This window comes from Panthera onca, chromosome B2 (genome assembly GCF_046562875.1).
Source record: "Panthera onca isolate mPanOnc1 chromosome B2, mPanOnc1 haplotype 2, whole genome shotgun sequence".
Lineage (NCBI taxonomy): Eukaryota > Metazoa > Chordata > Mammalia > Carnivora > Felidae > Panthera > Panthera onca.
In genome coordinates, this window is record NC_138343.1 from 131,948,403 (window position 1) to 131,975,047 (window position 26,645).

Sequence of the window (26,645 nt, forward strand, 5' to 3'; positions counted from 1 at the left end):
CGTGGATAGAACTGGAGGGTATTATGCTAAGCGAAATCAGTCAGTCAGAGAAAGACAAAAAGCATATGACTTCACTCATATGAGGACTTTAAGAGACAAAACAGATGAACATAAGGGAAGGGAAACAAAAAATAATATAAAAACATAAGAGACTCTTAAATTTGGAGAACTGAGGGTTACTGGAGGGGTTGTGGGAGGGGGCATGGACGAAATGGGTAAAGGGCATTAAGGAATCTACCCCTGAAATCATTGTTGCACTATATGGTAACTAATTTGGATGTAAATTTAAAAAAATAAATTAAAAAAATTTTTAAATGAAATAAAAAAAAAGAAACTACATAATCTATTCCTGAAGAATTCAGCATATTCTAAGATTTTGCTGACTGCGTCTGTATCATGTCATTTAACATGTTCCTGATATTGTAGTTAGATCTAGAAGCCTAATTTAACTCAGATTCAGCTATGGAGTAGAATACTCATAGAGGTACCTACAATTCAGCTCTCTTTTAGACAGCTGTGAATCAATGATGAAATACTGTTGCTTCATGAGGGGTTCAAAATATGGTAATATGTTCTCATTCCTTTGTCATCTATTAGCTGACATACCTCTACAAACTGAATCTTTATCAGTTCTGTGTTTATCCTGAAGACAACACATTCACACAATAGAAATAAATGCTTGATTCTTTCATCTTATTTACCAGTTTTCAGAAAATAGGTTGGTTCCCTCACAGCCACCAAAGTTTAAAAAGTGAGTTGTTGGGGCACCTGGGTGGCTCGGTCGGTTAAGCGTCTAACTTCGGCTCAGGTCATGATCTTGTGGTCCGTGAGTTCAAGCCCCGCATCGGGCTCTGTGCTGACCACTCAGAGCCTGGAGCCTGTTTCAGATTCTGTGTCTCCCTCTCTCTCTGCCCCTCCCCTGTCCATGCTCTGTCTCTCTCTGTCTCAAAAATAAATAAACGTTAAAAAAAAATTTTTTAAAAAGTGAGTTGTTTAGTATCACTTGGTAGTCCTAAGTTTTAAAGTGATGTGTTTCAGCCCCTTCCAATAATTTCTGATTGATGCTCAAATTATCCCAGTACAATCAATATTTTGGCCAGTACAAGCCTCTTCAAGATGGCTCCCAAACCCTTTTGACAGAATCCCAGTAGTCTGTTCTTTCCTTACTCTTTGGTAGAACAAGATAAAAATCTAGTATATTTCCTACTCTAAACCAGGATTCAGACATTTTTCCAGGTTCCTCTATCTGGTTTTGGCTGTATGTTACATTTAGAGATCACAGTCTGGGCATATTCTGATTTTTAGTGCTTGGTGTGAGAAATACCAACTGCAGGGCTGTATTTTACCTCTTGCAATGTGCTCCTTCCCACCAGAAGTCATTTACACCTGCCATTCCCTCTTGTCTGGAACACTCTTCTCTCTTCTCTCCACTTCTAACCTACTTACCTCTCTCCACTCATCTTTAATATTTTAGCTCAAACCTCAGTATCCAAGAAGGCTTTTCCAACTTCCTGGCATGATCAATTTCTCCTGATTCATGCTCTCAAAGAGCACATGCCCTTCCATACATTGGTGCTCTTGAAAACACTGCTTGATCCACACCTAATTTCATGCTAGACTATAGTATCTAAGAGAACAGGAACCATGTTGGTTTTTGCTCATCATTGTGCCTTGAGTGCTGAGTCAATGCCTGACATGAAATAACATCCTGTAGTGGGTTGATTAGTTTCTCCTGCTATCCCTGCCCCCCCCCCCCCCAAGAACTCATGTCCACATGGAGCCTCAGATTGTGACCTTTACTTGAAAATAAGTTCTTTGCAGATGTCCTTAGTTAAGGTAAAGCCACACGGGATTAGGGTGGGCCCCAGATTCAATGGCTGGTGTCCCCAGAAGGGGTAAGGACACACAGACACAGGGAATAAGGCCCTGTGAAGAAGTGAAGACAGGCACAGAGGTTGGAATGGTGCAGCTGTAGGCAAGGAATACTGAGGATTGCAGGGGACCATGAGAAGCTGGAAAAAGCAAGGAAGGATTTTTCCCTATAGCCTGCAGAGAGAGGATGGCCCTGCTGACAACTTGATTGCAGACTACCAGCCTCCAGTACTGTGTGTGAGAGAATACATTTATATTGTTTTAAACCACCCGATCTCTCGTACTTTGTTATTGCAGCCCCAGGAAATATGATGGGCATTACATTTTAAAACTGCATTAGGAAGGGTGATTGCTTTAAAAATCAGTGCATCGACCATAGAAGCAGCTTCTTGGCTTCTTCTCGAACCTCAGGTAGGTTCAGCCTACTCGCCTCCACTCCAGCCTCCACACCGGCCTCCACCATGTCCATCAGGGTGACCCAGAAGTCCTACAAGGTGTCCTCCTCCGGCCCCCGGGGTTTCAGCAGCCTTTGTTATTGAGGCGCCAGGAAATATGATGGGCATTACATTTTAAAACTGCATTAGGAAGGATGATTGCTTTAAAAATCAGTGCATCAAAGGGGCGCCTGGTGACTCAGTTAGTTAAGCATCCGACTTGGGCTCACGGTTTGTGTGTTTGAGCCCGGGGTTGGGTTCTTTGCTGTTAGCTCGGAGCCTGCTCTGGATCCCCTGTCTCCCTCTCTCTCTCTGTCTTTCGTGTGTGCTTCCTCTCGCTCTCAAAACTAAATAAACATTTAAAAAAATAACATAAAAATCAGGGTTTATTGGAATATAATTTATCTGATTAATCAAATCCCCCACAAATCTGATATCCCAGATAAAAAGGGAGTGCTTCCTTCCACCCTTTGCCATAAAGAGACTCTTCTCCCCACGACCCACCCCCCTGCTCCCCATGCTGAGAGCGCTCAAGGCTTGCTGATGACAGAGGGAGAAGATGGTGACTATGCCACAGAGTATGGAGATGCCTGCTTGGGGAAAATTGGGGTAGATGGGCAGACTCTTTTTGAAGCTGCTAGGGACATGGGAGCGAATATTTGCAGACAAAAAAAGCCAAAAGGCAAAGAAAAAGAGGGTCTTTAAAACAGAAATATGTGAAGCCCTGGGGACTCGGAGTTGCCAATAGACTTTCAGTTTGAGAATGAGAGTCCTGTTCACGAGATCCCCGCCCCCCACCCAAGATACCTGTGGTCACCAATCTGCACCTGTTATAACACGTGCCATCTGCCTCTACTGCTCTTCTCAGCTGGTTTCTTATTCAAGGAAACAATATCCCCTTCCTTAAACCCTGCCTCCTTTTCATTGCATCACAGCTTCTCATGCCATTCCACAAGAACATTCCCGATCATCTGTCCATTATTCAAAACACCCTAAACAGCTAAACGTTACCACTGAGTAAATCTCTTTAAGCAATGCAGGTTTGAGTTTGATTCCAGCAAGCAGCTAAACCCAAAATAATCCCTTCTAAAGTGCTACAAACTATAGAGTAGGTCTCATTTAATAGAAATGATGCATGACATTTACGAAGTTGTAGTCTGATTTTAAACTGATGCCTCACTCAGTGAGTGCAAACAAGTGAATGATAGACTTTCCTTTGTCTGAAAGGAAATCAGATTAAAGGCTTTCTGAGTGCGACCAAAGATCCCACCTCAAGAATTCTACTTAATGTCATACTGGGCTTGATTGAGAGTTCAGCCTCACATGGTAGAAACACTGCTCAATCTGAAGTCATAAGATCTGGATTGGAGACCTGCTACTTCCAAGCAGGGCAAGATTGATGAGGCCACTTCACATGATTAAATGAGGTGGCGGTGAGTCCAGAAGCATCTAAGGGTACGACCTGGTGTGCGATTGTCATGTAACAAAGGTGGGCGTGGGATATAATTAGATGCAGATTGGGATGACTGGGAGCAAAGGACCTCAGAGCGAAACAGAATCAGGCTCGACTTCTGAGCCAGCCAGTCTCACTGGCTTTGCATGTTGACCTATTCAAAGGCTTTCTTTGCCTCAGCTTCTTCCTCTGTAAAGAGGGGGAGTCCATTCCTACCGAATAGGGCCCTTATGAACATTGAAAAACAGACTGCATAAAAAGAACTTAACACAGTGTCTAGCACATTAGAAGCAGTCAATAAATGCTTTTGTTACTATCATTATTCATACAATTTAAAGTTTCAGAGAGCTGCTTTATAGCGATTCTAAGTTTTTGGATGTTGAAAATACTAAGATATTGAAATAAAATAGTATTTGGACTCCCAGTGTTTTTTAATACATTTTTCAGTTTGTTTATTTATTTTTAGGGGTGGAGAGGGAGGGGCAGAGAGAGGAGAGAGAGGATCCCGAGCAGGTTATAAGCCGTCAGCACAGAGCCCCGACGTGGGACTCGATCGCACAAACTGTGAGATATCACAAACTGTGAGATCATGACCTGAGCCAAAACCAACAGTGGGAAGTTTAAGCAACCAAGCTGCCCAGGTGCCCCTGGGCTGTCTTGTTTTTAACTAAATGCAAATTAACACTAAGTCATCACAGGCTAAAATCTGAACTTTAAAATTATGATAATGATGTTAGCAAAAAAAAAAAAAATGTAACAAGGGAATATCAAAGTATTTTATTACCAGAATGTGATATACAGAAGATCTATCCAATCCATGTTCTTTCTCTAATAGTACTAGCAAAACATAGTTTATGAGAGGATTCAAGATAGGTAAAAGCATGTTCTAATACATACTCATTTTATTACATCTGAGGCACTGGGTGATTATCTTCTCCCAGATTGTCTCCTGTTTTCTGATAGTCAACATTCAGCCGTTAGAAAGTTAGTCCTTTGACTTAGAAACATATTCTCTGGCAGGAAGACAACACGCTATCAGATATAAACATCCAAGTGGACATGAGGTTATCAGATACATTCCAAAAAGAGATTATGGAATCATAAATATCTTAGAACCAGAAAGGATCACTACCCAAAGGGAAAAGAAAGGTGACCAGATGCTCCGAAGACAAACTTTACCTCCCTCCCAGCTTAAGCTGGCTCCACCATCGGCAAGGGGAAACCAGGAACATTTTATGGATAAGAATGGATTTTATTAAAAAAAAAAATCAGGTGCGAACTTGCAGTTGCGTAATTGTGAAAATAGATCTGAGTAAAAGATTCCAAAGGCTTTAGGTTATTTTTTTTTCTTTCAAATTCTGTCAATGATCCAGATACTTGAGATACTTGTGTAAAAGAACATGATCTGCATAGAACACTGCCCTGTCTATAATGTTTTTACAATATCTATTGTGGAGCTATAATTTTACTTAGGACAATGCAATGAAATGACAAACTCTTAAAAATCACCTATTTTTAGTCTTTGCTTATACATAAAAATAATATAAAACTAGGTGTCAGATTGGCAGGTCTGTCTTTTGGCAGCCAAAGGCATGGCACCGAGAATGTATAATTATAAAATCACTCAACAACTATTTTGTCATGCAGCATGGCAGGTAAATAATGGTTGTTTAATGTGTGAATTATTTTAGGATCAGGTTATGCAAATGTAGGCATTTGTTCCAGTGAAGGTTAAGCCTCTGAGAGGTAAGGGCTACCATCCCCCTGATAATATTCTTTATTCTCAACAAAGGAAGTGTAAGTTTTCCTTTGAGTACTTTTTTTAAAATTATAAAATTTCAGAAGAAATGTGTGCTTATTCCTTTTAAACCCTAACATATGAAAGTATAAAGTAAACTATGAGGGGCACCTGGGTGGCTCAGCCGGTTGAGCGCCCCATTTCGGCTCAGGTCATGATCTCGCAGTTCGTGGGTTTGAGCCCCACGTTGGGCTCTGTGCCGACAGCTCAGAGACTGGAACCTGCTTCGGATTCTGCGTTTCCCTCTCTCTCTGCCTCTCCCCCCGCTCATGCTCTGTCTACCCTTTCTCTCAAAAATAAGTAAGCATTAAGAAAAAAAAAATTTTTTTAAGTAAACTACGAATATCTCCCTCTTACCTACTCTCCCTGACTCAGTCTGTCATGTTGCCTTTGCACATGTGTGTATGTGTGTACATGCTCCAGGGTGTGGAGACAGACACAGAGAGAAACAAATATTCTTCAAACTATATTGTCAGTGTTGTCAAAACCTAATATGGAGATTTTACAACAGCTGAAGAAGGATCCTTCTAGCTGTGGGGGTCTTCTGAATTAGGCCTTTTTCACCCTTATTTCAACTGGCTGTCTTATGATAAAACCTTTAAGCAATCCAAATAGGAATCATGGGTATTCATAGCCCAGGGCTGTCCAGTTCAGCAATTCACAATTCTAGCTGCTAAAAGAAAAAAAAAAAAAAAAAAAAAAAAAAAGTATCAATATGCAAACTTTGAAAGTTTTTTGAAGTTCAGTTTAAATATTTACTTTAAATTTTATAGACCTTTCCAAAAGTTGCCCAGCTTTTAAGAGTCTGCACATCTAACAAACGGGAAGACGTCTGATGAACTTCTTGACCTTACTTGGGGAGAGGACAGGCTGCCTCCCCTCCGAGGAGAGGGAAGCACTCTGAACAGAGACGCTCATGCAATTTCGGTACGTTGTTTTCAGTCCTAATTGAAACTAGGAAGTGCAGGGAAGTGTGATAATGAAAATAACAGGATCAGGGGAGTGTGGAAATTGGCTGACATCCCCCCCCCCCCCCCCCCCCGCCAAAAAAAAATCTGTAAAAACAGACTAGCTTGAGTTTCGGGTGTGATTTCTGGGTTATGCGTGAGGAGAGGTGTCGCACAGCTAACACCATGAAACCAACAAGGGAATATCCTTCACTCCCCTGTGACTCCAGGCACAAGGCAAGAATGCTGCTGAAGAATAAGCACAGGACTGTCCCCAAAGCAAAAAACACAGAGGTGAGGTTGGGAGTAGTGATCCATTCAAATTAGACCTAGCGCTTACAGTTTTGAGTGTTCCACGAGTCTCTCTCGGCATCTAGCACAATTGCCTACTTTATGGAAGCACTCAATAAATGGTCATTGGTACAGTTATTGTTATGCTTTGTCCTAACTCTAAGGGCATCACTGTGCCACTTCCACCATGGAGAGCAGCCCTTCTTTGTTAATGGCTACACAAATCATTGGCAATGGGGAAAATCTTTCCCAGCTATTTGAAACTTCAAAGGTGACCTCAAGAGGCCCCTGGGTGGCTCTGTCAGTTAAGTATCCAACTCTTGATTTCTGCTCAGGTCATGATCTCATGGTTTGGGAGACTGTGCCCCATGTCCTTGGCTCTGTGCTGAATTCCTACTTGGGATTCTCTCTCCCTCTTTCTCTACCCCTCCCCCCACACTGTCTCTGTCTCTGTCTCTCAAAATAGATGAGCTTTTTAAATAAATAAATAAATAAATAAATAAATAAATAAATAAATAAATGTAGTAACCAAAACATGTAGAGTTTACACACCTCAACACCAAAAAAAACCACAAATAATCCAATTAAAAAATGGGCAGACAACATGAATAGACATTTCTCCAAAGAAGACATCCAGATAGCCAACAGACACATGGAAAGATGTTCAACATCACTCACAATCAGGGAAATTCAAGTCAAAATGACAATGAGATACCACCCCACATCTATGAGAATGGCTAAAACCACAAATACAAGAAATAACAAGTGTTGGTGAGGACGTGGAGAAAAGGAAATCCTCATGCACTACTGGCGGGAATGCAAACTGGTGCAGCCACTGTGGAAAACAGTATGGAGGGTCCTCAAAAAATTAAAAATAGAATTACCATATGATCCAGGAGTTCTACTACTATTTACCCAAAGAATACAAAACACTAATTTGAAAAGATATACGTGCTATGTTTATTCCAGCATTATTTATAACGGCCAAATTATGGAATCAGCCCAAGTGTCCACTGACAGATAAATGTGTAAAGAAATGGTGTATGTATATACCATGGAATATTATTCAGCCATAAAAAAAGAATGAGATCTTGCCATTAGCAACATGGGTAGATGTAGAGTATAATGCTAAATGAAAGAGGTCGGTCAGAGAAAGATAAATACCATATCATTTTACTCATATGTGGAATTTAAGAAACATAACAAATGAAGAAATAAAAATGAGACAAACCAAAAAACAGACTCAACTCTAAAGAGCAAACTGGTGGTTAGCAGAGGGGAGGTGGATAGGGGGATGGGTAAAAGAGGGGAAGGGGATTAAGAGTACACTTATCATGATAAGCACTACGTGTAGAATTGTCACATCACTATATCGTACACCTGAAACTAATATAACACTATGTTAATTATACAAGAATTAAAATTTGTTTATTGTTTATTTGAGAGAAAGAGAGAGTGCAATCGGGGGGGGGGGGGGGGGGGGGAGATGGGTAGAGAATCCCAAGCAGGCTCTGCACTGTCTCTGTCTGCACAGAGCCCGACGCAGGGCTCGACCTCATGAACCCTATGATCATGACCTGACCAAAGTCAAGAGTGGGATGCTTAACCCACTGAGCCACCCAGGCACCCCTAGAATTAATTTTTTTCTAAATGACCTCTAAAGATGGGAAGAAGAGAGATTTGTGCCTATGTGTGCCCGACTGTTTATCCCCTGAGGAATTTTTCTCTCTCCAGTATCAGTGTCTAGCATAATGCACGACATATAGTATGACCTCAATAAATGTTGCCATAGAGGGCAGTGGTTCAGACCACAAGCTCTAGGGTCAGGTATTTGGATATGTACTCTGGTTCTCCCACTCACTTGTGTAATCTGAAGCAAGTTACTTCACTCTCTGTGCTTCACTTTCACTTTCTTGCATCCTCACTTGTAAAATGGGGGTGATAATAGTTACTACTTCCCAGGGTAACCCTAAGGTTCAAATGAATTGTTACATGAAAATTGCTCATAGTAGTGCCTACTACCACGGGATGCTATAGATTTGCTATTATTATTGTACTGATAATGATGAAGAGCTCTCTCCCAACCCTTAAGCACCAGCCTTAGAAATACAGCATGAAAACACGCTCTCTGCCACACCTCCAGTTACGTACTGACCCTCTGAGAAATTCGTATGGTCATCCTTTTTATATCCAGTAATCGATTATGACAATAGCTACTAAGTGGAACACGTGCTACCTAAGTGTAGTTTTTTTTCGAGAAAAACCGATGCCTAAGAAGCTGCCAAGTGCCTCTGCTATGCTTTTCAAAAGGCAAACTTGAATCTTTGCTTGCTGTTTTTTTTTTTTTTTTGAGCATCATGTGAAAATGATTAGAACTGTAACATTTATGCTCTATTTAGGAAAATAACAACATTTTCTAGATTATTGGGTAAATTATATTTACCAGTGGCACTATTAACTCTAATAGGGTTTTTGGATCAAATTAGCCTATTTAAGAATAAATAAAGCACAATAAACCCATTCTCTCTAAAAAAATCAATAAATAATGCTTTTAATTCACTTTGATTACTGCACTTGGCAGGAGAATAACCATGTGAGGAAACTGACACCACAACAAAAAGCATTATGCTGATAAAAACAAGTAAGAATAAGCCAACAACTGAGCTGCAGAAAGAAAAACTTATGTCCGGAAGTAGTTTCTGCCATGAAATGAGAAGCTTGGGCTCTGCCATTGGCCACAGCGCGAAGAGGAGCAATTCTGTCTTGTAAATTGCACTCGTGGCAGCTGAATGACATTATCTCCACCTGTGCAACAGTTCTTTCCGCCAACGGTTTCCATAAGCAGCGTGGAAACTGCCTCTAACCCCTCTTTAGTAAGCTGTGCTAGTGGACGAGATGACAGACCAAATGGGGCATGTACTAGATTTCCTGTATCATGAGAACAGGACCACCGACTCACTTTTGGGTGGCATCCGGCCTGATGATGTCATTCTGAAACACCGAGAAACAGCAGCACTCATTTCTAAGAGGTGATAATTGATGCTAATTTCAGTTAACAAAATTCATGCAAAGCATCCCTTTTATTCCCCCCCTTTGTTTCCTGGAATCGAAAATGAGAGTTTAAAAGGAAGGAAGGTCAACGGTCAGTAAAAGAAGCCCAGGAAGGAAGACAGGCTGTAGAGTCAAGAAGACCTACTCAGACTGGGAGCTTTGCCTTCCACACAATGTCACAAGTGAATTCACTTCCCATCTACAGACTCCGGTTCCTCAATAGCAGAAGGGAATAATAAAATCTGTCTCAGGGTCGTTATCAGAATTTAACGAAATACGTAGGCATCCGGCACCCAGTATAAGATAAACAAAATGAATAATATGAAAATTGTCTGTAAAATGACTCCGTTTTTAGGATTCTTTTTGAGAAAGACAGAGAGCGTGAGAGGAGGAGGGGCAGTCAGAGAGGGAGAGAGAGAATCTCAAGCAGGTGTGGAGCCGACGCAGGCCTTGAACCCACAAACTGTGAGATCATGACCTGAGCCGAAATCAAGAGTCAGAAGCTTAACCAACTGAGCCCCCCAGGGGCCCCTAAAGTGACTCTTTTTTCTTGGTCTTTGATGTAGAGCAGAGACTCCCATGGCTCCCGTGTATAAGAGGACTGAGGCCAAGCTGCGGAGCCCTGGAAGGTGAGAGAAAAATCTCTGGAGTCTGAAGATGCAGGACACATGATACTTACAGCGAGCCTTGAGACCTGGCCTGCAGTCTCTCCGCTGGGAGTGAAGTCATCCCCTGGAACACCGTCAGGAGGGTCCTGAAGTCCATCCCTCTGCTCTCCCATTTTCACCACAATCTTCTCTTGACCCTATTAACCAACCATTGCAGGAGGAGGAAGCCATTACCATACCACGCAGGCTTCCAGAGAGCCTTACAAAAGGCTCTTCTGACTGCAAACTTCCTGACAGCTCTTACACCATAACCATCAGGTGTGCAAGCTCTTTTGATGATTCCTCTAAACAGATAGAATGTTAAGAGCCTCAAGCCAAACATGTGACTCCAAAGTGAGTGCCTCAGGCTTATTTATATACTGGGATGGGAATAAGAGGGACTTTTCTTAATTTCTACTTTACAGGTTGTTATTGTTCGAGTATCCAATGGCCCTCTCTGAGCCTGAGGCATAGACTTAATAATTCACAAACAGTATGGGGAAGAAAACACTGTATTTTACATGCATCCAAAATCCAAAAACTAGAGACAAGGGGTGGGGGGGGGGGGTATGCAGTTAGAAGCAAAGAGCTCTAACTGAAACCTGAGTCACACTTACAATACCTTCAGACGAAGGAACACAATGTGGTCTCGATGCTGTGCCCGGTTCCTCCACCCCAGTAATCAGCAACACCCAGGAAGATAGAGTTTAATTCCACCTCAGGCAAAGAAGAAGAGGCGAGAGAGAGGATTGTTCTCTCTTTTCCTTCCTCCCTCTGTTAAGCTCCAAGGAAAAGTGAGTTTCTAGACGTAGGCAGTGAATGAGAGTGAAGAGAGGTTTTGTTTCACCTCTTTAAGTCAGGTTAAATCAAACTTCTGCCAGAAAACACCCTGGTGGGGCATGTGGGTGGCTCAGCCAGTTAAGCGTCTGATTCTTGGTGTTGGCTCAGGTCATGATCTCACAGTTCACGGGCTTGAGCCCCACATCTGGCCCTGCCCTGACAGTGCAGTGCCTGATTGGGATTCTCTCTCTCCCTTTCTCTCTCTGCCTCTCCCCCACTCATGTTCGCTTTCTCTCTCTCTCTCTCTCCCTCCCTCTCAAAATAAGTGACCTTTAAAAAAAGGAAAAGAAAAGAAAACGTCCTGGCAATGTATCTAAAGCTAAAAGATTGGCAGATGTATCTTCCATTCACAGCCAGTCACACACCCCCCTTTCCCATTGCTCCCCTCTTCTTGTGAATGGCCAAGAAATACATGGCAAAGAACGGGAGGATGCGACACAGCTGACTCGTTTTTTTCAATCATTATGCAAAAACAGACTCATCAAGAAATATGCACTAAACACATCTAGAATGTGCGAGGTCTCACTGCTTTCTTCATGCATCCCCTGACAACACAGCCTCTTATCTTTATTTCATCATAAGGGGATATGGTGGTAGCAATGTCACAACCTTGGTTATATACTTCAGTGTAGTGGTTAAGAGCATAGACTCTGAGCACAGGCAAGAATGTAAAGGATACTATGAAGACAGTGGAAGGCATTATCTGATGAGGGAGTAATATCCAGAATATATGAAGAATTTCAATGACTCAAAACACAACAAAACAACTCTATTTAAAAATGAACAAAGGATATATAGAGACATATTTCCAGAGAGGATTTACAAGTGAGCCAATAAGCACATGAAAATATGCTCAACAACACTAATCACTAGGGAAATGACAATCAAAACCACAATGAGATACTATCAGAATGGCTATTAGAAAAAAAAATGTTAGCAAGAAGGTAGAAAATTGCGACCCTTGTACACTGCCAGGGGAAGTTTAAAATGGTGCAGCCACTATAGAAAACAGTATACAATTCCTCAAGAAATTAAACATTGAATTTCATAGGTTGTAGCAATTCCACTTCTGGTATATACCCAAAGACTTGAAAGTAGGCACTCAAACAGATATTTGAACGCCCGTGTTTATAACGCCCATGTTGTATATGTACATTTAACACAATAAAGTATCTACAGGAGGGGCGCCTGGGTGGCTCAGTCGGTTGAGTGTCCAACTTTGGCTCCGATCACGATCTCACGGTTCATGGGTTCGAGCCCCTCGGCAGATTGTGCTGACAGCTCAGAGCCTGGAGCCTGCTTTGGATTCTGAGTCTCCCTCTCTTTCTGCCTCTCCCCCACTTGCTCTCTCTCTCTCTCTCTCTCAAAAATGAACAAACATTTAAAAAACTTTTTAAAATACATACAGGAATTTGAGAAAAAAGATCCTACCTTCCAGGGCCAATGTGCCATATTTGCCACCCTAGCTACCCCATACTAGCTATGGGGCAAATGATTTAGCTTTCTGTTTTCTTATCTGTAAAATGGGATAATCAGAGGGCCTAAGTCATAGGTTGTTGCGAAGTTTATGACAGATGACAAAAAGAAAATCCTGGAGCATAATAAGTGCACAAGACATGTTAGTTATTATTATTGTTTCTTTGTATAGATGCTAAAAAATACCAGTGCCATGGACAAATATTTCTTCCTTTTTAGCATCCACCTTCAAGCATTTTCTATACATTGCTAAATACTTATTGACTAATTTATGTTTTCATACACAAGGACGAACCTTATGGACTCATATCAGTGGTTGTTTTTCCAACACAGAATATAAATTAATATCAATCCATTCATACTCTTGAGTAAGCCTCTTTGAACCAAAGATATATATTTGTAGACTCCTGGCTAATGCTGAGGTATTATCTTGAAAAGGACTTAATTCATATGGCTATACTCCAAGGCCAAGAGAATTATGAAATCTTCCCATTGCTGTTATGTTATTGTAACCAACCTATAGAACCAATCACAGAGTACAATGTAATTGGGACATCACCATTTAAAGAAAGATTCAGGGGCCCCTCGGCGGCTCAGTCAAACATCTGACTTCGGCTCAGGTCATGATCTCGTGGTTTGTGGGTTCGAGAGCCACACTGGGCTCTGTGCTGACAGCTCAGAGCCTGGAGCCTGCTTCAGATTCTGTGTCTCCCTCTCTCTCTGTCCCTTCCCTGCTCGCTCGCTCTCTCTCTCTCTTAAAAATAAACATTAAAAAAATAAAAAGAATAAAAAATAAAGAAAGATTCAAAGTAAGTTAGAAGGCAAAATCTCTGAGCTCCAAAAGCCGAAACCTTCTTAGATCTTTTCATATCACTGAGGAAGGAATTGGGGTGTGAAAGACATACAGACCACCATTAATAAACTCTGGCCCAGATAACATTGGGGACCAACATTAGATTTAAAAGTAAGTGTACCTAAAGATGCTGTTATTTTGAGGTGACAGCATGAGATATAGAGCATTTGCTAACTCTCTCCATTTTAAACACATTTAAAATAAAAATGCTCTACGCAAAATCTGTTGTCATATAATATTAACACTCATTCTCAGAAATAAAAGGTGATTTCTGAAATGTACAGCATTTTTACCAACTTTTCCTAAAATGAGTTGTTTAAAACTTTGGCTGATGCTGGCTTCTAAAATCATCTCCAATCTGAGTGAGAGCAAATTCATTTAACGGTTTATTTCTCCAACAATTTGAGTGACTATTTCCCCCAGATATCTTTTTCAGAGCCCACACCCTAAAGCTTCATAATTCCATTAAATCAGAACACAGCTGGGCAATTCTTTCTTTGCTCACATGATAGTGGTCCCCAGGGAATTTATGTAAATCTATGGAAATTCATTTTAAAGTCTGTACTCTGAAAGGGAGGATGCATCCTCATTAAGTAAACGATTATATCTACAAACAAGCTAAAAGCAACATGCTGGAGAGCTGAATTAAACTTTCCATCAGGAAAACTAAACCATTCACTTTCATATATAAGCTTTACCCAAATGCCACCAGAATCACAAGACAAAAGATTTTGATGAAGTCCAAACAGATATCAGAGAAAGTGTAGCTGAGCCACTATGGCAGGACACAGCCTCCTTTCTGGCACAACGATGTAATGTCTTTGGGCCATGCTACACAAAATGGTTCACCCTTATAATTCACAGAAACTCAGGAAAGACTTCTTACATAGGGGTGAAAGGAAATGAACTCACAAAGTCCTTCAAAGGGCACCCAAGTCACCCCTACGAATGCCCTAATAAAGCTAGAGCATTTGAAGCTTAAAGAGGATATTGTATACTGAAAAGAGGACGTAGGCTTTACAGTTAGACTTATCCATATCCCACCCTACCTCCTTCACCTACTAGCTGAATAAATAACCTAGGCTTCATAGCATCAGTTTTCTTATTTGTAAATGGGGAATAATAATAATTCTTGATATGTTACAAATTTTTAATGAGATAAAACTATACAAAGCATTTAGTCCAATGCCTAGAACATGGTTGGCGTTCTAAAGCACCTGGACCAAAAAAATGAAGTCTGAGCAAGATCTAAGCTCTAGAAATGAGGAGCTAACTAGAAGGGAAAGCAGAGAATGCCTCCACTTAAAAGTTTTTGATCCTCAGACAACCATGGTGCCTTCCCCTCTTATTAGATCTGCTCACCTTTCCTACTGCTGAAAAAGTAAGGCTAAGGCAATTTATGAGAACATTGGCTCAATATTGCCACAAACCCTTTCTTCTTAAGCTGTTCCAACATTTAGTCTTTTCTCATATCTGAAAACTCCATACTCTACACAAGTTACATCTTGGTTCTAAAGTCAGAATTAAAAGTGAAAATATCACTTGATCAAATTTACCCATGAAAATCTGTTAGTAAGGTCTGGTATTGGAATAGTCCCTCAAGAAGTTGGGCATAGGTCATTTTCCATTCATTATTGGGACAGGTTGCGGATTCTTCAGCTTAGCCCAGGTGAACAAGCTGGCTTGAGTTTGAGAGCCATGTCATCTCAAAAACATCTTTATAGACATAGATTCTGATAGTAGATTCATATTCCGATTAGCACGATTCTCATAATCCATAGGAGATAAGTGGAACTGAGGCCAACAGGTGAAAAGGCAGATTCCCATCTCTATGCACAAATTGAGTGGGATAACTGGTGGAATAGCCTACACTATTTATATATTTATTTTAGTATGTCTTTATTTTGCAAAGCAATATGACATTTACATATGTTAAATATGCTTTAATCAAATGTGAGCATGATATTACACATTTTATTTTTGTGATACTGAAATGATGTTGTAGTCAATGGTAAACCCTACTAGCCAGGCCACAAATGAGGGCTAATAATTCTCCCCTAAAGGAAAAAAAAAGAGAGAGAGACATCTCCACACTTTACGAATTAAGACAAAGCTTGGTCACCCCAAGTAAAAAGCTGGACAGAACACAAATACATGGAGGATAAAATGCTACTAAAAGATGACTAGGCAACCAAGAAATCAAAGAGGAAATCAAAAAATACATGGATACAAATGAAAATGATAGCACAATGGTACAAAATCTTTGGGATACAGCAAAATGGGTTTTAAGAGGCAAGTTTATGGCAATACACACCTATGTCAAGAAGCAAAAAAAAAAAAAAAAAAAAAAAAAAAACCCTCAAATAAACAACCTAAACTTATATTTAAAGGACGTAGAAAAAGAATAAACAAAACCCAAAATCAGTAGAAGGAAGGAAATAATAAAGGTTACAGAATAAATAATAAAGGTTACAGAAATAAGTGAAATAGAAACAAAAAAAACAAAACACAATAGAACAATGAAACCAGGAGCTGTTCTCTGAAAATATCAACAAAATTGATAAACTTTTAGTCAGACTCACCAAAAGAGAGAGAGAGAGAGAGAGAGAGAGGACTCCAACAAAATCAGAAATGAAAGAGGAGAAGTAACTACTGATACCACAGAAATACAAAGGATTTTAAGAACATATTATGAAAAATTATATGCCAACAAATTGTGCAACCTAGAAGAAATAGAAAAATTCCTTGAAACATATAATTTCCCAAAACTGAACCAGGAAGAAATAGAAAAATTTGAATGGACAGATAACCAGCAATGAAATTGAATCAGTAATCAAAAAACTCCCAACAAACAAAAGTCTAGGACCAGATGACTTCACAGGTGAATTCTACCAAACATTTAAAGAAGAGCTATTCCCCATTCTTCTCAAACTATTGCAATAAAATTAAAAGAGGAAGGAAAGCTTCCAAACTCATTCTATGAGGCCAGCATTACCCTGATACCAAAACTAGATAAAGATACCACTGAAAAAGAGAACTAAAACAGGCCAATATCTCTGATGAACATAGATTAAATAGATACAGAAAAAATAATTTGACAAAGTACAACATCCATTCATGATAAAAAAACCCTCAGTTTGGGTTTAAAGGGAACATACATCAATGCAATAAGGGCCATATATAAAGAAACCGCAACTAACATCATGGCCATTGGCAAAAAATCCTGAGAACTTTTCTCCTAAGGTCAGAAAGAGGACAAGGATGTCCACTCTCACCAGTTGTATTCAACATAGTACTGGAAATCTTAGCGACAGCACACACACACACACACACACACACACACACACACAAATAAAAGGCATCCAAATTGATAAGGAAGAAGCAAAATTTTCACTATTTGCAGATGACATCATACTATATAGAGAAAACTCTAGACTCCACCAAAAAAAATGGCTAGAACTGATAAATGAATTCAGTGAGGTTGCAGGATACAAAATCAATATAAAGAAATTCATTACATTTTTATACACTAATAATGAAATAGAAGAAAGGGAAATTAAGAAAACAATCCCATTTATAACTGCACCAAAAATATTAAAATATCTAGGAATAAACCTAACCAAGGAGGTGAAAGACTTGTACTTTAAAAACTGTAGAACATTGCTGAAAGAAATTGAAAATGACACAAACAAATGGAAAGATAGTTCATGCTCATGGATTGGAAGAACAAATATTGTTAAAATATCCATACTATCCAAAGAAATCTACACATTTAATGAAATTCCTATCAAAGTACCAAAAGCATTTTTCACAGAACTAGAACAAATAATCCTAAAATTTGTATGGAACTACAAAAAAAATCCCAAATAGCCAAAGCAATCTTGAAAAAGAAGAATAAAACTAGAGGTATCACAATCCCAGATTTAAAGATACACTCCAAAGCTGTAGTAATTAAAACAACATGATACTGGAACAAAAACAGACACATAGATCAATAGAACAGAATGGAGAGTCCAGAAATAAACCTGTGATTATATGGTCAATTAATCTTTGACAAAGGAGGTAAGAAAATACATAATGGGAAAAAGTCTCTTCAATAAACAGTGTTGGGAAAACTGGACAACTACACGTAAAAAAAAAAAAAATGAAACTGGACCACTTTCTTACACCATACAGAAAAATTAACTCAAAATGGATTCAAGACCTCAATGCGAGACCTGAAACCATAAAAATCCTAGAAGAGAGAATGGGCAGTAATTTCTCTGACATCAGCTGTAGCAACATTTTTCTAGGTAAGCCTCCTAAGACAAGGAAATAAAAGCAAAAATTAATTATTGGGACTACATCAAAGTGAAGGAAATTAAAAGGAACAGCAAAGGAAATTAAAAGGCAACCTACTGAATGGGAGAAGTTATTTTCAAATGATACATACAATAAGGGGTTAGTACCCCAACTATATGAAGAACTTATACAACTCAACACCAAGAAAAAACAAAACAAAACAAAATCCCATTGAAAAATGGATAGAAGACACGAACAAACATTTCTCCAAAGAAGTCATCCAGATGGCCGACAGACATATGGAAAGATTCTCAACATCATTAATCATCAGAGAAATGTAAATCAAACCACAATACCACCTCAACCTGTCAGAATGGTTAAAATCAAAAACGTAAGAAACAACAAGTGTTGGTGAGGATGTGAAGAAAAAGAAACCCTCGTACACTGTTGATGAGAATGCAAATTGGTGCAGCCACTGCAGAAAAAATTAGAGTGGTTACTCAAAACATTAAAACTAGAATTATCATATGACCCAGTAATTCCACTACTTTGGTATTTACCCAAAGAATATGAAAATACTAATTTGAAAAGTTATATGCACCCCTACATTTATCACAGCATTATTAACAATAGCCATTATTAACAATAGCCAATTCCCTTAACAATAGAAGCACCCCCACTGTCCATCAATATATGAAGGGTTAGATATACACGAAGGGATAAAGATATATATATATAATATATATAATGGAATATTACTCAGGTATAAAAAAGAATTAAATGTTGCCTTTTGCAACAACATGGATGGATATAGAGAGTAAAATAGTAAGCAGAATATGTCAGAGAAAGATAAATACCATAGGATTTCACTCAAACAAATAAACAAATGAAAAAAAAAAAAGACAAAAATACCCAGATTCTTAAATACGGGGAACAAACTGATGGAGACCAGAGAGGAGGTGGGTGGAGGATGGATAAAATAGGTGAAGAGGAGCAAGAGTACACTTACCATGATGAGCACTGAGTAAGGAATAGACTTGAATCACCATATTGTACACCTAAAATAAATAGAACACTGTATGTTAACGACACTGGAATTAAAATTAAAAAAAAAAAAAAAAAGACAAAGGTTGGTCAGGATGAACAATCTAGTCACTGTTACAGTTAGGCTAGCCCCAGAGTCATAGCTCTCCATTCCTGTGTCTAGCTCCCTTTCACTGCCTGGGTTCTGTCTGCCCCATTTACAACATCTCTTCAACCTTATTTCATTTCTTTGGGAAAACAAGTTCAGACCAGGAAAGTGTTCCCTGGCAGCAGCATCAGATTTTGTTCCAGAAAACTCAAAATACCTAATCTTTCTAATCCATCTCAAGATCTGTATTTTGTTTTCCTGCAGCCCCCATTCCTTCAGCTCTTCACCTGTTCACTCCTTCATTCTCTACATGGAGGGAGAAAGACAAGGAACACAGAAGGCAATTTTTAATATTAATTCCATTTCAAGAAACTATGTAAAGATTCTGGCAAATCATTTTTAAAATAAACCCACAGGCATTGTGCGGAAACATGAAAAAAAGTACTATTCACTTCCGGATAAAGGAAAAATAAATTGTTTTCAAATTTTTAATTTCTCATTTCTATTTTCAGTGTGAAATATCTAAAATGTAAGGGTGTCATTTCAATAAAATACAGATGCAGAGATACAGTTGCTATAAGGAAATAGCCCTCACATGTTTATCAAAATTTTAACTTTAATCGTTAAAGCCACATGGAACTTTCTACAAAGACTCTGTTACTCCTGCCAGCAAAATTCACCGCTGCCTCCTCTGTACTCCTCTTCTGCATGTTTATCATAGAGGATGATATTAACACATGGTGTCTTGTATTTCACATGTATATACATCTATTTCCTCCACTTGATGATAAAGTTTCTTGCTTACTTTCAGGGATATAAAAGTTTTTTTTAAGTTTATTTACTTTTGACAGAGACAGAGTGTGAGCATGAGCTGGGGAGGGGCAGAGAGAGGGGGAGACATAGAATCTGAAGCAGGCTCCAGGCTCTGAGCTGTCGGCACAGAGCCTGACGTGGGGCTTGATCTCAGGAACCGTGAGATCGCGACCTGGGCCAAAGTCAGATACTTAACCGACTGAGCCACCCAGGCACCCCATTTTGGGGGATATAAATTCAGTTTCTTGCAAAGAGTAGAGGCTCATTACTTATTGGGCTTTATTTGAATTATTCTGTTTAAGACTTTGGGATATGAAAGTGCCTTTGTGTCCTCCGCCCCTGGCCCATCCTCACCCCCTTAACTAGCTTGTCCATCATTGTCTTCTGTATCCACCACCTCCTACATACCAATTCACAATCTCTCTACTTCATGCGTATTTTGTTTCAACCACTGCTTCAGTAACCAGGCCTGCTTGAGTTGGGAATGATCTCATTCAGGCAGAACATGACAGTACCTTACTTTAAGACCGCACCAAACCGGGCATTTCTCACCAACCCAGAACTTCCTTACTGACACTGAGGTGTGAGCGGTCTTGTTAAAAGGCCCACAACTGTGCAGTCTGGAACTTCAGGGGAGTTAAGTCCTAATAGAGCAAACTTTCAACCAATGGCCAACAACAACAAATAAGATAAGTCCTTCCTCTTTCTCAAGTCTCTATGATGATCTCTCTGAGATGCAGTTGATATGGCCTTACACAGGACACCCCTACAACACGAAGCAAGCTACATCAGTGCTAATAGTTCAGCAACACACCCTCTGGCCAGCTTTCCCTCTGTCCCTACCGTAAGATTTCTTTTACACTCATTCCTGCCTGCCTTGATAAAAAGTCACATAAATTCTTAGGTCAGACTCTGCTTTCTGGGGTGCTGAGACTAAGAGACCTGCTCAGATCACAGTCCCTGCTCGGGGGATATGGTGATGTCTGTATCAGATAATCCTCCCCACTTTTCAGAGGACAATTCCGTACCAGTGCACACCCACCACAAAGGCTGCTCATCCACTAACTAAGCCAGCAAGCAAGACTCTAGACCTGGTGCGAAAAGAAGCCGAACAAGTTGAATTCCTCTCTAGGGAACTCTGAAATAAAAAAAATAAGGGATGAAGCTAGTAGCAGCAGATTATGATATAAACAGAGAAGGTAGCAGGAAGCCATGATGCTCTAATTGCTCAGTTCAGTAGCAATTATCACTGCCATGTTGCTTCCTTCTCTTTCCGTCAATGTAGTTCTTACATAACTACCGATGCTTAAGTCAGAGAATAGCTTTCATTTCCAGACCCTAGTTCACATCTTCATTCAGCCCTTTGGCCATCATCTCCGATTAATTAAAAAAGGGCTCCTAACCTGGCTTCCCGGAGATCAGGTCCTCCTAACTCAGTACCTATTATTCACAATTGCCATCTTCTCCAACAGCTCTCATCAGGTCACCTTCTCTTCTAGGAGAAAAGTTTGATAACTTTTACTCTTTTGATAACTGTAACATTAAGTGGCTCCATGCATCATCAATCCATCAACATTAAGTTCAGCTTCATTTTTTATTCTATTATTCACTAGAATTTCATGCTCAGGCCTTATTCCTCAAATGCAGTTTAAGGACTTCCAGTTTATTTTTTGTCATGTTTTTACTTATTTTTTGAGAGAGAGTAGGGTGGGGAGGGGCAGAGAGAGAGGGGAACATAGATCCAAAGAAAGCTCGGTGCTGACAGCCGAGAGCCCGATGCAGGGCTTGAAATCACGAACCATGAGATCATGACCTGAGCCAAAGTCAGATGTTCAACTGACTGAGCCATCCAGGCCCCAAGGACTTCTAGTTTAAAGAATACTGTTATATCCCATCTGTTCAGCAACTCTATCCTAAAACTTCTCAAGTAACCAAAAATTTTAAAGCTAAAACATTTATCTATGTTAGAATATCTGGAAATTTTCCCTTAAAAGATGGAAAATTTAACAGTTTCTATAAAATATGGTGCATGACAGGTCAGATTAAGGGAAATACCAAGCACAATTCAAATCAGCCAACAGAGGATTGAAGAAAGAAGTATGTCCAGATAGTATGAATGACATGATACGAAGGCTAAGAAAGAAAGAAGGAAAGAAGCATAGAAAAAAATGGACAAACAGAAAGTACAAATTAAGATCATAGAAATAAATAAATATTATCACTAATCACAATATTTATGTATATAGGCGAAATTTTCCAGTTAAAAACAGAAATTTTAGGGCTAGGTAAACAAAAATTCAATTATATGCTCTTATGAAAGACATAACCTAAAATATGAAAGCAAAACATCCACAAAATAATAGCCAAACGAAAGGTGGGAGAGTTATATTAATATCAAAAAAATAGTCTGTAAGGTAAATAAAAAACTATCAGGAAGAAGAGGTGATACTGTGTGAAGATTAAATTTCAAATTACCAATAAGATTTAACACTTAGATATGTATTACGAACCTATCTCAAATTACATACTGCAAAACATTCAAGAACTACAGAGAGAAATTGACAAATCATCATAATAATGTGAGGATGAAATACACATTTCTCAATTATCCATAGTTTAAGCAGGAAAAATCTATATGAATCTATAAAAAATATTTTTAAAATCTATTTAAAATAACCTAAAAAATTCTTTGGACTACCAACCATGATTTAATGGATTTCTAAATTTCTCAATTATTTCTCAATTATCCATAATTTTAGGAGGAAAAAGAATCTATGCAAATCTATTAAAAATCTTTTAAAAATCTATTTAAAAAAACTAAAAAAAAAATCTTTGCACTGCCAACCTTGATTTAATGGATATATATAGATAAACAGAGAGAGAAAGAAAGAAAGATATTCCATATTTACTTCTCAAGTACACAAAATTTAATACATCAGTCCATAAAATAAGCTCATTATGTGTGTGTGTGTGTGTGTGTGTGTGTGTGTGTGTGCAATATATTCGCTACATTGTATAGAAAGAATATATATAATCTTTGTATTTTTGTGTATATGTATATTTGAATATATAATTCATATATATACTCAATATACTCTAATTCTCTAGCCACAATGCAACTAAATGAGAAATTATTGTAAGGTAAACTTTTGACAACTTATGAAAAAGTTCACACACGCGGATATGGAATGCTTGTATCCTTCACTTATCTTCATCAGTTATCTAACTCATAGTCAATCTTTTATCATCTATATGCCCACTCCCATCTGAATTTTTCTGAAGTAAATTCATTCCATAAATATTTCTAAGTCTATTTAAAAAGGACACTTTTAACATCACTATACTACCATGATATATATTTTTTAATATATAAAAATTCCCCAAATATCCAGTCAGTGTTCAAATTTCCCTCGATTATCTCATATGTTTTCTTAAGTTTGTTCAAGTCAGGATCCAAAAAAGGATAATCCATTGTATTTGATGAATGTCTTTTAAGTCCCAAGTAGATACATTATTAATATTAAGACCCTATAGGATTGAAATTTTAAAACCACACTTCCAAATAACTCATAGATCACAAAAGAAATGATAATGGAACACTGGGAAAAAACTGAACAATGAGCAAAATAACAATATAGCTAAAACTTTGAAATACAATGAAAGCTGTAATTGGAAAAAAAATTTACCCTTCAGGGCTTATATTAGACGAGGAAATGATGAAAAAGAATGATTTAAACATCCAACCTAAGAAGGGGGGGGGAGAGTGAATGATACAATATAAACAAATAAAACAGATGGAAGATACAAAGAAAATAATAGATTGTTGAAATAGAAGACTAAAATACAACACAGGATCAATGCGATAGAATAAAGATAGCTCCAACTCTTTGACACTCTTTCCTTTGACAGGAGAGATCTATTTCCCTTCCCCTTGAATCTTTGTTCTATGACTGCTCTAAAAGTATGGCAGAGTGATATTTTGCCAGTTCTAGGTCTAGACTTTAAGAAAACTTGCCATTTCTACTTCCCATTTTCCTGTACATTCTTAGAGTCCCAAATTGCAATGTAAGAAGTCTCAAAACTCCATTGGAAAGGCCATGTGGAGAAGCCCTGTGTTATGTGGTTACAGGGAGAAACCCATCTAAGCTTAGCCTTCTAGGTTTCCTTGCTCAGGCATCAGGCACCTGAGTGAAGCAATCCTAGACTCTCCAGACCACGCCAACCACCAACCAAATACCACCCCGTAAGCTTAGTCAATACCACAAGAAGCAAAAGAATGACCCTACCTGAATTCTTAACCCACAAAATCATGAGATAATGAAATAGTGGTTGTTTTAAACCAGTATGTTTTGAGGGTAGATTGTTACACAGTAGAAGATACATGAGAGCAATAAGTAAAGCCAAAAGTTGGCTCTTTGAAAAGACTAATAAATTTTTCTATAATCTCTAGTGAGATTTTTTAGGGGAAAAAATAAAACCAAGAAATTAAGAAAAAATAAGAAGAAAAGGACTATATATCAGACTATCTAAAAGGGAGATGACTCTGGATAAAAGCCATCAGGCAGGATCAGGACACTTTGATGTGGTAGAACGATCCTTAGCTGAGGTATGTATTCTTCCACCAGTTAACTTTGGGCAAGTTATTTAAATCTATTGGACATCACTGTGATCACAAAACAAAACAAAATAGCTATAGCTCCTTCTATAGGTGTGATTTCTTGATGTGACTTTCAGCGATGTTTAGTCTCTGTTATTTAAAGGAGTTGTACTTTGAAATGGTAGAATTTAGAGCAAGGAACAAAGTAGAATTCAGAAAGGAAACAACCATTTTTACTGATTCCTCTCTTTGCTGAAGATGAAAAAAAAATGAAGAATGTATGATTTTTTTTTACAAAATTTTACTACGTATATTCAGGACCTTCTCATGGTAATAAAGTTAATAAAAATCTGCTGAATTAAATTCACACAAACACACGAAAAGTCTTTTGCCTAGTATAGGAAAAAAACACATTAGCTAGTTGGATAAACATAATGCCTATAATGAAAAAACTAATTTTTACTCTTAGATATTCCATGAAACACTGTACAGCAAATTCTAGTTTTTGAAAGATTTTGCAAGATTTTATGACTCACACAAATGACTTGTGCAGTGAGATAATAAGGAGTTCAGATGCAATTAAGTACTTACCAAAAACATGGCCACAGCTTCTACCTTGCTCTACCTTTTTCAACAGTAACTTAAAATTTTTCTAAGACCTGAAAAATTACTCATTTCTTTCTGAGGGTTATTTAACAGGGAATTTAGCTAATGAAGTTTTTTAGCATGTTAAATCTTCGCTGATATTTTGGAATGATTTTGAAACACATGGAAAGAGGGGGTGGGAAGGGCCATAGTTCTATCAAAATGTTCTAGCTTGTTACCTTAGATAAAATGAAAAGCTGCACCATGTTTTCACCTTAGTTTCTGGTGAGGAAGTTTATTAGTTTAAATGCCTTTTCAAATACCAAAAGAAGCTCAATTCTGAAATTTACTATATAATAAAAACCTAGACCAATTGACATAATGGACAGGTTATAGGGTTCCAAAGGAAAGAGTAGGCCTGTCTAAAAAAGGATATCATTAATTTTTTTTAAATTTTATTTTAAATTAGCAAAGCCACTTCACTTATTTAATTGTTTTCTAATGAGGGTAAACATTTGCATGATAAAATAAACATTTATGATTTAATGTACACAGTGTAAACATGAGCAGCATCATACCCACTAACAGATACAGATTAACCTTTCTCTTCTCTGAGACATATCAAAACATCCTTAAATAGATACAGCTATGTAATATGACATATTTATGTAAGAGTTCTCCACATTCTTATTAAAGTTAAGATTAGGACATCAATCATACCCTTTACCCATTACTGTTTCAAAAAATCAAAATCAAAAACCCTAGCTCTATGCTTTTTTTCCAAAGTACTCTCTTTATCTTTGTGAGCTAGCCAGTTACCTACTACAAGACATTAGTAATTCCTTGCTTTCCAAGTTATTTTTAGGGTGTTTTAGCCTTATTAAGATGTCCCCCAAATGCTAAAACATTAAATACTGAGTTTTCTCTTCTATGTCTATCCCAGAGATAGGAGATTTCTTGCTTCAAACCTCAGTGCACACACGTAAACACGATTACTCAAAACAAGGCAACAAGTGAGAAGCAGGTTTAAAATAAGAACTCAGACAATCTGACTCACAATCCAGCATTCAACTCCCTATAACTTGCTGTTTTCCTTTGTCCTCTTTGCTGGGAACCAAGATACTTGTTCTTTAGCAGGGTGTTTCTGCTGCAAATCCACTTGCTACCGCATTATGCAATGAAGTCAGAAGCCTGAGCTTGTGACATCAATATAGGTTGCTATGGTAACTCTTTCCATAAGTATTACAGGTTCATTGTGGGCTCAAAAAAGAGGACTTCAGCACAGCAGCAAAATAGCTGGCATTTTTCAGCCTAAATTACAACAATAATTGATGCCAAAAAAATGTTTTATACGAGCTATAGCGTGTACAGATTTTTATATTTATGCTTTGTGTCATTATTGAAAGTCATTTTTCAAATATGTTAATTTTGTAAATGAAAATTCTCCAATAGAAATAGCATTGCTACTGACCTTCTGATGAACAGCTCCACAAGATCTAGGACGAAGAGGGTCTCACTGTAACGTAGTTTATTATTCCATGCCTTGTGTCATTGCAGAAGCCAAGTAATGTTATT

The 26,645-nt window shown here is 38.3% G+C and overlaps 1 long non-coding RNA gene across 13 annotated transcripts in view; it reads right to left on the reverse strand.

The window, feature by feature from the left end:
• The window catches only part of LOC132667733 (uncharacterized), a 197,515-nt gene extending 171,272 nt beyond the window's left edge, over positions 1 to 26,243 (reverse strand). For 9 of the 13 annotated variants that reach the window (XR_013555799.2, XR_013555803.2, XR_013555792.2 and 6 more), the window contains exons 1-2: positions 26,128 to 26,243; positions 18,953 to 19,001 (exon numbers count right to left, since the gene is read on the reverse strand). This is a non-coding gene — a long non-coding RNA (uncharacterized LOC132667733). Of the gene's footprint in view, positions 1 to 10,525; positions 10,652 to 11,115; positions 11,211 to 18,952; positions 19,002 to 19,292; positions 19,382 to 26,127 lie in introns of all 13 variants that reach the window. The other 4 variants (XR_013555804.2, XR_013555802.2, XR_013555805.2 and 1 more) reach the window with 4 other exon arrangements.
• Between the last annotated feature and the right edge of the window lie 402 nt (positions 26,244 to 26,645).